Below are 10,356 nucleotides of genomic sequence, written 5' to 3' on the forward strand. Positions count from 1 at the left end.
ACCATCTCTCAAATTCCGGAGCATTCCATCACCCCGAAAGGAAGCCTGTACCGATTGGCCACCACCCCCGGGTCCCCCTCCTCCCACCCTTGGAAACCACTCTGCTTTCGGTCTCCGCGGACGTCCCTGCCCTAGACGTTGTGTTCAGGTGGAGTCGTGCACTCTGCGGCCTGTTGGGCCTGGCTTTTCTCAGCACAGTTTTCAAGGCTCATCCATGTTGTAGCAGGTGTTAGTGGGGCCCTGCAGGTGACCTGCCCTCACCACAGACCCTGCCGGGGCTCAGGCCACTCCCGGGGGTGTCGCGGCCATGAAGCTGGGGGGCCTGGGGCCTCCGTGCCAGGCCCTCTGCCTAAGGAAACCGGCGGGATCCCAGCCGAGACCCGCAGGCGCTCCTGGTCAGAGTGACTGCCCAGCTGGCTGGGGTGGGGGTGGGCGGCCCTCAGGGCAACCCTGGCCAGATGCTGGCTGCAGGCCTCATGGGGGACTGTTGACTCCCCGGAGAGAGAAAACAAAAGGCTGCTTCCGGGAGGCCGCCTGGGCAGCGGTGCAGCTTGGCCAGCGTCCGTTGTCCCTCTGGAAGCTTTTCTGGAAGCTTCCCTCAGAACAAGGCCTGTGAGGGGCGCGTGCGTGCGCCGATGGGCACTGTGCTAGCGCCCGCGCCTGCCCCGCGCTCTGCCCGCCGCCGTCTCCGGTGTGGCCACTCCCCCTCCGCGCCCACCTGGGCCCCCACCTGGGCTGGAGACCCTCCCAGTGAGGGCCGCTTTCCTCTCCCGGGTGCGCACAGGCAGGCTTACGGAGTGCTACTTATCCCGAGAGGCGTGAGCGCCCCGAGCTCCAGGCCTGTTGATCCGTCCCTCCGTGAAGACCAGGTGGCGGGTCTGGATCAGGGAGGGGCCGACGCAGCAGTCTGGGGACAGGGGCGGGCCGAGGTGGGGTTAGGTGTGGAGAGGCCTGGCTGCCCCGGCCGAGGATCGTGGCTATGCATGTTCACGTGGCGAGCGGGCCGAGGTTGTAGCTTTTACAGCTGTTCCGTGGAGCAGCGATGCCCCTGAAGGAGGGTCATTTCTCCAAAGTGTGAGCAGCTGAGTTCACCGGGCCCTGGGCCAGTCGGGAGGCCCTCACGACTGCAGACTTGGGGGGCCCTGGGAGGTGAGCGTGGAGGGGGAGTCCCAGGTGGCCTCCTTCAGAGTCACGGGCGATGCCCTGGGGCCGGCTGGACTTGGGGGGCACTTGGTGTTGAGGGCATGAGCCCCCCAAACCCCGAGGGTGCGGGCTCCCCTGCACTGGTCACCAGCCTCACGTGTGTTTCCGGAGAAGCGTGTTCTGTGCAGGAGGCTGTGGGGACGTTCCTTTTAACCAGAAAGCACTCTGAAGAGCCGTGAGGACTCGCTGACCAGCAGCCTGGGCGATGCCTGCTGCAGGCAGGAGCTGTGGCTGCCGCGGGGCTCCCAGGGCCCAGACCTTGGGAGGGGAGTGCACGGAGTAAGCGCCACGCTGTCTGCGGGGCTGAGCTGTGCCTTCAGTCACCAGAGCTCACGGCTCGGATGGCGCTGCAGCCCGCGGCCTCTGCTGCACGGCGGGCTGGATTCTCGCGGTCACACCCTGCTTGGGTGGCCTGATGGTCTGCCCTGGGGCCGCCTGGTCCCGTCCTGGGTGCCTGCCTTCCTGGGAAGTGCGTTCCGGGTGGAGGTGCCAGCCCGGGCCTGCTCACGGCGTGCACCGCGCGCAGGGGCCCTCATTCCCCGGGGCCCCAGGTGGGCGATCCCGGGAGGCCCGTGGCCCCCCACGCCCCTGCCGGCTGTGGTCAGCTGGGATTTCCAGCATGGGCATCCTCATCCCGGTGGTGCTTTGCTCCCAGGACAGTGCCATCGGGCCAAAGGCAGCACTGCAGTTTGAGGGAATGGACACCAGGTGAGCGGGGAGGGGCCGGTCAGGCTGGGGCACAGGGCTGACCAACAGCAGAGTCAGCCTCGACCTCTGCTGCCGGCCCAGCAGAGGGTCCCTGACCCGCGGAGGAGCCCCCCCTCTCCTAACCGGCCCCCAGCCCCACCCAGGGGACCTCGTAACCTGCCGGCTCCTCCACTCGTGCCTCTGTCCATCTGCACCAGACCCAGCCGTCCCCGCAGGCCCCGGCAGTAGGGCCGCCACACTGCTTGGAGGAGGTCAGCTTTCTGGCACCCGGCCTGCCCGGCGCCGTGGCTCCCCAGGAAGGTGCGTGGGGCGCAGGCGGCTGGAGCCTGCGAGAGGCCGCCTCTGTGGACGGAGAGGGGACATGTCCCTGTCCACCCTCCCTGTCCCCACCAAGGAAGGATCGCGATTGGTGACTGGCCGCACTCGGGGCCTTCAGATAGGAGTCCTCGGACACCACACTCAGGAACCAGGACTTTCTGGAGCTTAGGAATCGAGACGATGTGGCGAGAGGCGGTGGGGGAGGAGAGGCCCTGAGCCAGTGGGCTGGCCGTCCTTGTGGCGTGAGCTGCCCACTCGGCACCGTGTCCACATGCCCTGTGCTCCCCTGCTTGCCCCTGCTGTGGCCCTTCCGTGGCCTTCAAGGGGGGCACCCGGGGCGTCAGGCTGGGGGAGCGCAGCCCAGACAGAGGCGCCCACACCCTGGACAGAGCTTGGAGTCTCGGCTCCTGGGTCAAGTGTGAGGACGAGGTTGTAATGGACGCCCTGGCCTCCCCCGGCGTGAGTTGCTGAAGCAGCGGGTCGGGGGCACGAGCCCACCGCCTTTTCACCGAGGGCTGAAGTTCTCCAGGCTCAGGCACGGGTGGTGAGGGTCCCTCCTGAGGGTCTCTTGGGCCTGCCCCTGCGCCGCCCTGCCCCTCCCCTAGAGCTGGTGATGCGTACCGGGGGCGGGGCCCCGGCTTTGTGACACGTCTTGGGTGTCCATTTAGTGTTGCCGGGAGACCCGGCTCGCCTCACATGGGCTTGGGCTGAGCGAGAGGCACCTTGCGTTCCCGCTCATCCAGGACCTGCGAATCGTGAGAGTAGTGAGGAGGGTGTGTTGTGGCTGCGCGTCCGACTGCGGGGAAGGCGGGTGCTTCGCCCGTCCGTCTGCTCTGCCCCTCCGTCTGCAGGGAGTCCAGGACCACGTGGGACGTGGGTGAGACACGGGTCCAGAAGCTGCCAGGATCTGTGCTGAGGGACGGTCAGAAAACGTGCTCACAGAGGTCGTGGTTGGCTCAGGACACAGCGTGCAGCCAGCCCGATGCCTTGTTCTGGGGAGGGTGGGGACGGGGTGGGGACAGGGTGGGGACAGTGTGGATGGGGTGGGAACAGACTGGAGATGGGGTGGGAGGGGCTCTGCACTGCGGGCAGGTGAGTCAGGAGACCTGGGACCCCCCTGTTTCCATGGCGACCACGGCCTGTGAATCTTGGCCATGGTCGTGTCGGGGGTCTGGAGGTGACAATGACCTTATGGGTCATCCCAGCGCCAAACACAGACTGGAGCCCCAGGGAAGATGGAAAACAAGATGCAGGAACCAACATGGGACAAAAAGTGGACCCAGGCACCATCATGCCCCAAACAGGGCTAATTTCCTGAGCCCAACACCAGCGGTCTGCCCTGTAGTGAAGCCAGAATGACCCAGGGAAGGTGGCGCCAGGACAGGGCACGGAGGGAGAAGGCGGCTGTTACCAGGGTGGGCAGGGGCAGAAGATGGCCCCAGGGCCCCGGCCCAGGAAATAGCCTGGGAAACACCGAGCAGTGAGGAGCGAGTCCAGAAACCTGAGGGTGTGCAGCTGTGGTGTGTGTGTGTGCTGTGTGCTGTGTCGGTATGTCTCTGTGTGGCGTGTGGTGTGTGTGTGTGGTGTGCGTGCATATGTGTGTGTGTGTGTGTGTGTGGTGTGTGTGCTACGTGCTGTGTCGGTATGTCTCTGTGTGGCGTGTGGTGTGTGTGTGGTGTGGCGTGCGTGCATGTGTGTGTGTGTGCTACATGCTGTGTCTGTATGTCTCTGTGTGGCGTATGTGGTGTGGTGTGTGTGTGGTGTGTGTTGCGTGTGCATGTGTGTGCATGTGTGGTGTGTGTGCATGTGTGGTGTGCATGTATGTGTGTGTGGTGTGTGCGTGCGTGCATGTGTGTGTGTGTGGTGTGCATGCGTGCGTGTGCGTGTGCGTGGTGTGCGTGTATGTGTGTGGTGTGTGTTTGTGTGTATGTGTGGTGTGTGGTGTGCACGTGTGTGTGGTGTGCGTGCGTGTATGTGCGTGTGTGTGTGGCGTGTGATGTGTGTGTGGCGTGTGATGTGTGCGTGTGTGTGTGTGTGTGTGTGTGGCGTGTGATGTGTGTCCGCGTGCAGCAGCAGCGTGGAGCCGTGTCTCAGGATGGGCGGGGCGGGAGAGCCTGTGGCCGCGCTGGTCGCTGGGCCTGAGGGGTTCCAGTTCTGCCGTGCAGCGGTGGCCATGGCGGCGGGGGACCTGGCGCCTGGCGGGGTGCTGAGTGGAGAGGAGCCGGCAGGACGAGCCACGGCCGCGGTGGGAGGTGGAGCCGGACAGGAAGGCGGGGACAGTCCCGTCTCCGGGCAGAGGGCTTGGCCCCACGTGAACATTCCACGGATGACGAGCGCTTGCGGCCCTGCGTGGCTCTCGTCACCCCGCGTGTCCCCTCGGCCACAGGGTGCGGCTCACGAGGAGAGGCGCGGGACGAGCGTGGGCGCGGCCCCTCCACCCCGTCTGCTCTCTCCTCTCCCAGGTCCTCTTGGTCGGAGCCACCCAGCTGATCCCGACGTCCCAGCGCGGGGCCTGGCGAGGAAGGACTTCGGCCACGGTTGCCAGGTCTGCGTGCAGGAGGCCCTGGGTCAGGGTCGGGGGTCCCGGGTGTCACCTCGCACCACCACATGGCGGGCCTGCTGACGGGCTGGCGGGTGTCTGCGCGGCCAGCGCCGTGGGCCCCGGCTTTCACTGAAAACCCACCCGCTCGGCCCTGCATTCTGAACTTGAGGTGCCCGGGGTGTCAGGGTGACGCTCAGATCTGATGGAGTAAATCTTTTCAGAAGATCTCTGGGAGAAGGTGAGTGGGTGTGCTTGAGTCTCCACGCCTCCCGGGGGCTTGCCCTGTGTCACCTTCAGTGACAGGCTGGCTGGTCCATCTCAGGACAGAAGACTCAGCACTTGAACTTTATAAATGCCAGTTACATCGTGTCATAGATAATCTCATTGTTTCTTCTTCCGGGACACCTGTAGGACTCTGTGTCCTCAAAGTTCTCACTTTCACCACCGTAGATGTATTCTTTTTTCCACTGTCTGGTTCTTGGAGTATAATTTAGGGCTAAAGTCTTAAATCTCCTTGCAGTACGGACATTGCTTCACTTTTTTTCTTTGTTTCTTCTCTTACGCCCTCTTCCTTTTCCTCTTCTGGAAACCCTGACAGACAGACATTGTGTCTGTGTCACTTAAATTTGCTCTCACAATTATCCCTTCCACACATCTCTACGTCTCTGTTTCAAGATCTGCAGTAATCCCTTGATGTGACCTTCCACGTGACTGGAGTTTGATTTTTGGCAACATCTTTTCTGTTAGTTGGCCCTTCCATCTGAATGCTTTCATCTGGGAATCATGTTTCAATACCAAGCCTGCCTTTCTGGGTTCTGAACCCCTGGTGCCTTGGTCGTGTTGTACAAATGTGCTATTAGATGCTCGTGAAACCCACGCAAACTCAGGGCTGCTGCGTCCCGATGTCCACGTGGCGTCACATCCGGAGGGCCAGAGCAGATGACCAAAAGCTGCGGCCAGCAGCTGAAACCTGCTCTTAGGACAGTTCCCAAGGGGAAGTCACAGCTCACAGAAAAAAACAGTCTTAGAATATTTTTCAACATTTCTGTCTCTTCCCAAAGTAACACATTAATATCAGCTATATTTTCTGTGTACTTCTTTCTGAAGACAGTGAAGGCTGTGCACAGGGCCTTCTGACCTCAAAGTTCCACCTGTAACAGCTGTTAACATCCTTCCCCCCTCCAACACCCCCAAACACCCGACAGCCACCCTGGCCACGTCCCTCCCTTTCCCGGTGGCCCTGCCCACCTGACTGGCCGGAAGGGCCACGGTTCCCTCCCACCCCCGGAGGGCCTGTCCCTGTGGAAGGAAAAACACAGGACTCTGGAAATGTGGTCTCTCCTGCCACCGGGGAAACCTGCAGGATTTCTGGTGGATGAAAGTGTCACATGATCACACCAGCTAAAGCTGGCTTTCCCTGCTCCCCTCTCGGTTTCCCCGGGGATGAGGACCTTTTCCTCACTGGGTCCCCCATATCCCATGAGTCTTCTGATGAGGCGTGTGCATCTGTAAACCAGCCCCCGGACTCATTGCTGCAAGTGGCCCCCAGGCCATGAGGGGCTGGTAGCTGCCCACCCTGCGGTCATGGTGGGGGGCAGGGGGGTGCCCTTCGTTCCTCATCCAGGGGGCCACACACCCCCAAGAGCTGTTTTCCGCAGCTGTGATGTCACCGGGGCCCCGGGCGATGCTGGGCCGTGGGTCCCGCCCCCAGAGTCCCCGGGCCACGCGGGCAGGAGCCCATGGCCTGCCGTGCCCCATCCTGTCTTGCAGATGGCGTTCTGGGCCAGGATCTCGAGGCTCCTCCTGTCAGGAACCGCGTCCAGGAGGAGCACAAGGACTGTGCCCCCCCGGCGGTCCAGGGTGAGCGGCTGGTCGCAGCCCGTCCACTGCTTGCAGATCGTGGCCTGGATCATGTTCCTCATTCTGGTCTTCACCACCTTTGGCATCTTCATTCCCCTCCTGCCACACGAGTGGAGATACATTGCCTACAGTGTATCCTTTGACTGGGGGCATTGCTGTCATCTAAGGGGGGGCGGGGCTCCCAGAGGGGCCTCCAGCAGGCCTGGCTCCGGGCCGCCCTTGGAGGCAGTCAGACCTCTCCTCTGCCCCGGCTCCCACTGTCACAGTGCTGGAAACCCCACAGCTGTCCTCCAGGCAGCCGCTGGCTCGGGGTCTGGGCTACAAGTGCCCACCAGTGCTGGGGCAGGGAGAGGGTGCCCAGCCGGCAGCAGGGGTGGGAGGGTCCCGGGTGGACAGAGACCCCAGGAGTGGGGGAGCCGCAGACGGGCCACGCACTTTCCCAACTGTGGCTAAGCGGTCAGTCTGTGTTGTCCAAGAGGAATGATGGGTTTTAACAAGGACTTGAGCTCGCGTGCCCCCGCGAGTGTCAGGTATGTGGAGCCGAGGCGCTGGCGTCTGTGATAACCTGGGGTGGCTGTGTTCTGGGCGAGAGACGTCTGCTCTGAGTACTGGGATGTGCGTCAGGGTGGGCGTCAGGGTGTGCGTCAGGGTGGCGCGGGACTCCGCCAGGAGCCCCGGCCCTCACACTGAGGGTCGCCACACGTTACAGCCAGTGGACAGGCTGGGCTGCTGCCAAGTGGGTGTTGGAACCAGCTTCTAAGAGTGGGCCCTCTGTCTCGCGGGGCCTCCCAACCCCTTATCATGGCGTCTTTCAGTTTTGAAGAAGTGGAGGGAACAGTATGATGGACCCCAACTACCAGGTACTCAGCTGCAACAGTTAAGATTTTGCCAGTGTTGTTTCATGTCTCACACACGTACACTGAGTATCTTTAAAAATCCCAGACATCATGAAATTTCACTGGAATGCCCCACCTTGCATCTGACGAAGACTTTTGTCTCCACACCACCATTCTTCTTATCTCACCTAAAAAATCCCATGGGAAGTTACCAAGAATGACACTTGTCATTTTGCAGAGGTGGGGCCCCCCCTGGGCCCCAAAGGCCCCCCTGAGCCTCAGTCAGTCAGAAAAACCAGGGCATCTGCCTGGAGTGCCTCTCACTCAGATGAGGCCCATTTTTTGCCCCTCGAGGTCATAGAGATAGATTCTTTGTGATAATGTTTGCAATGATCAATTTCCTTAATAGGAAAAGAGCTCTTCAGCTTTTCTGTTTCATCTTCTGTTTTGGCAAGTCATGTTTTTCAAGAAATTTTAGTATTTTGTCTAAATCGTCAAATTTCTTGGAATAAAATTATTCGCACTGTTTCCTGTTATCTATAGGATCTGTCGTGATGCCGCTCAGCAGTGGCATCAGTCTTCCTAGGGTTTATCGCTTTTATCGATTATTCAAAGAGTCAGCTTTTGGACTTTTATTTTTACTATTTATTTTCAATGTATTGTGGCTTTAATTTCCTCTTTTTCTACCTTCTTTTTTTCTTTTAAGATTGATTTTTATCTATTTATTTATTTATTTTGGCTGTGCCAGGTCTTTGCTGTGGCACGTGGGATCTTCATTGTGGCACGTGGGATCTTTTAGTTGCAACAAGTGAACTCTTAGTTGCGGCATGCGGGATCTTGCTCTCCGACCAGGGATCAAATGCAGAGTCTTACCCGCTGGACCACCAGGGAAGTTCTGTTTTTTCTACCTTCTTGAGGTGGAAACTTAGGCCATTGATTTTAGACCTTTTTTCTTTTCGTCGTATCTGAAGCTGTAAGTTTCCCCGTAGGTGCAAGCACACACAGGCCTACAAACACACAGATACACACACACAAATATGCATACACTGCACAAGTCACAAACCAGCCACACATACGGGCACCCGCTCTGTCACACACACAGGCACAGAGGCACAAAGATGAGGCCAGAGGTCCAAGCTGGTTGGGCAGGGCCGTGCTGCCTCTGAGGTTCCCAGGACCTGTCCCAGCTCTGGGGGCCTCAGGCATCCCTTGGCTTTAGATGCCGCCACCTCCGCGTCCTCACAGGGTTGTCCCGCTGTGCGTGTCTGAGGCTTGATCTTCTCCTCTTCTGAGGACACCAGTCCTGTGAGATCAGGACCCACCGTGAGGACCTCATCTTAACTTGATCATCTGCAAAGACCCCACCTTCAAGTAAAATCATCCACAGTTCCTGGGGTTAGGACTTCACCATCTTTTGGGGACACAGTTCAGCCTCACCTGTGGGTCTTTGCTTATGTGCTGGCTATGATGCTGTGTCTTCATTCTCTTTTGACCCAAAACTTAGCTGAGTCTTGGCCCTTGGAGCCTTTTTGAGTGTCCCCGGGTGCTTTGTCCACTGGGCAGAGACATAGCCAGGCAGGCAGCCACTGTGAGCGCTTACCTGCTTTGCGCACAGCAAGGAGCCCCGGGGTCGAGTGCACCCCGTCCCACATGGACGCCATTTCTTCCCAGAGTCCTCGCCCCCTGGTGGGCCCCTTGCCTCTGGGTGGCTCAGCACTGAGTCTGTGTGGTCCCCTCCTGCCTGTCCCAAGCGGTGGATGCAGGATGGCGTCCCGGTCTGTTCAGAGCTCAGACGACCTTCAGGACATGTTTTCTGGTCCAGTTTCCTGCTCCCCAGACCCGCCACTGCCCCAGCGATGTTCCTCAGGCCACGGCAGCAGCACTTGGGCGCCATGCTCTGGCCACTAGGGAGCGCCAGCGTCACTCGGCGCCTGCAGGGACCCAGGAGCAGGGAGGGCAGGGTCCCGGGTCAGGGCCGCGGGATTTCAGGAAGCCGTGTGGCATTCCGTGGGCCCGGTGGAGACAGGGAAGCGTCAGCAAGGCTGCAGGAGCAGCGTGGGGGTCACCGCGCGGGAGCCTGGCCGCCCTGGGCGTGCGGAAAGCACTGGGCGGGGTGGGGCTCCTCTGGGACCCAGGCAGCGGTGGGGCAGCTCCGCGGGGGCCCCGCCCTCCCGCTGCAGGACCAGCGAGGCGGCCGTGTGACAGGGCGGGCATCCTGGGCTGGCGCCCGGTGCTGTTTGTTTACTGAACAAAGATAGTTGCTAGGGGACCGCTGCGTCCTCAGAACAGCTCGGGGCCCTGCTTTGCAGGGGAAGTGAGAAGGCAGACCGGGTTCTTTTTATTATTTACTTGAACCTAAGACGCTCCTGAGATAAAATTACATGGAAAGTGAAAGCTGGCAGCTTGAGGGCGCGCCACCCCGCCTGTAGCACCTTCTCTTCTGGGGGCTCAGTGACGGCCACTGAGTGTGTGAGCGACAGCGGGAATGGCCGGGTCGTCTCTGGCAAACCAGACGCGGGCAGGCAGGTGGGCCCACGCGTGTACCTGTGGCAGACGCGTGACATCTGAGGGGCCGTGGCAGCTCGGATCTCAGGATCCCCCGGGCACCTGCAGGTTTAGGGGCTCCGCAGGGCTGCCTGTCAGGCTTGGGTTGGGCCCCCGGGCACCTCCACTGTGAGGCTGAGGGTCTGAGCGTGGGCTGCCGTCCCCCCGCTCTCCCTGGCGGCAGTCTCGTGTGGAGCCGAGTGTGGACGTGCGGACAGAACCCATGGGCCACACTGGGCTCCAGCCTCCCAGCTGCCCTCCTGGCCCCCGCCCCCCGGCGTCTGCTGGGGACAGTCCTACTCTAGCTCCGCAGAGCAGGGCCGTACCTGGGCCGCAGTGCGACGT

This window comes from Leucopleurus acutus, assembly GCF_964270905.1.
Source record: "Leucopleurus acutus genome assembly, chromosome: 3".
NCBI lineage: Eukaryota > Metazoa > Chordata > Mammalia > Artiodactyla > Delphinidae > Leucopleurus > Leucopleurus acutus.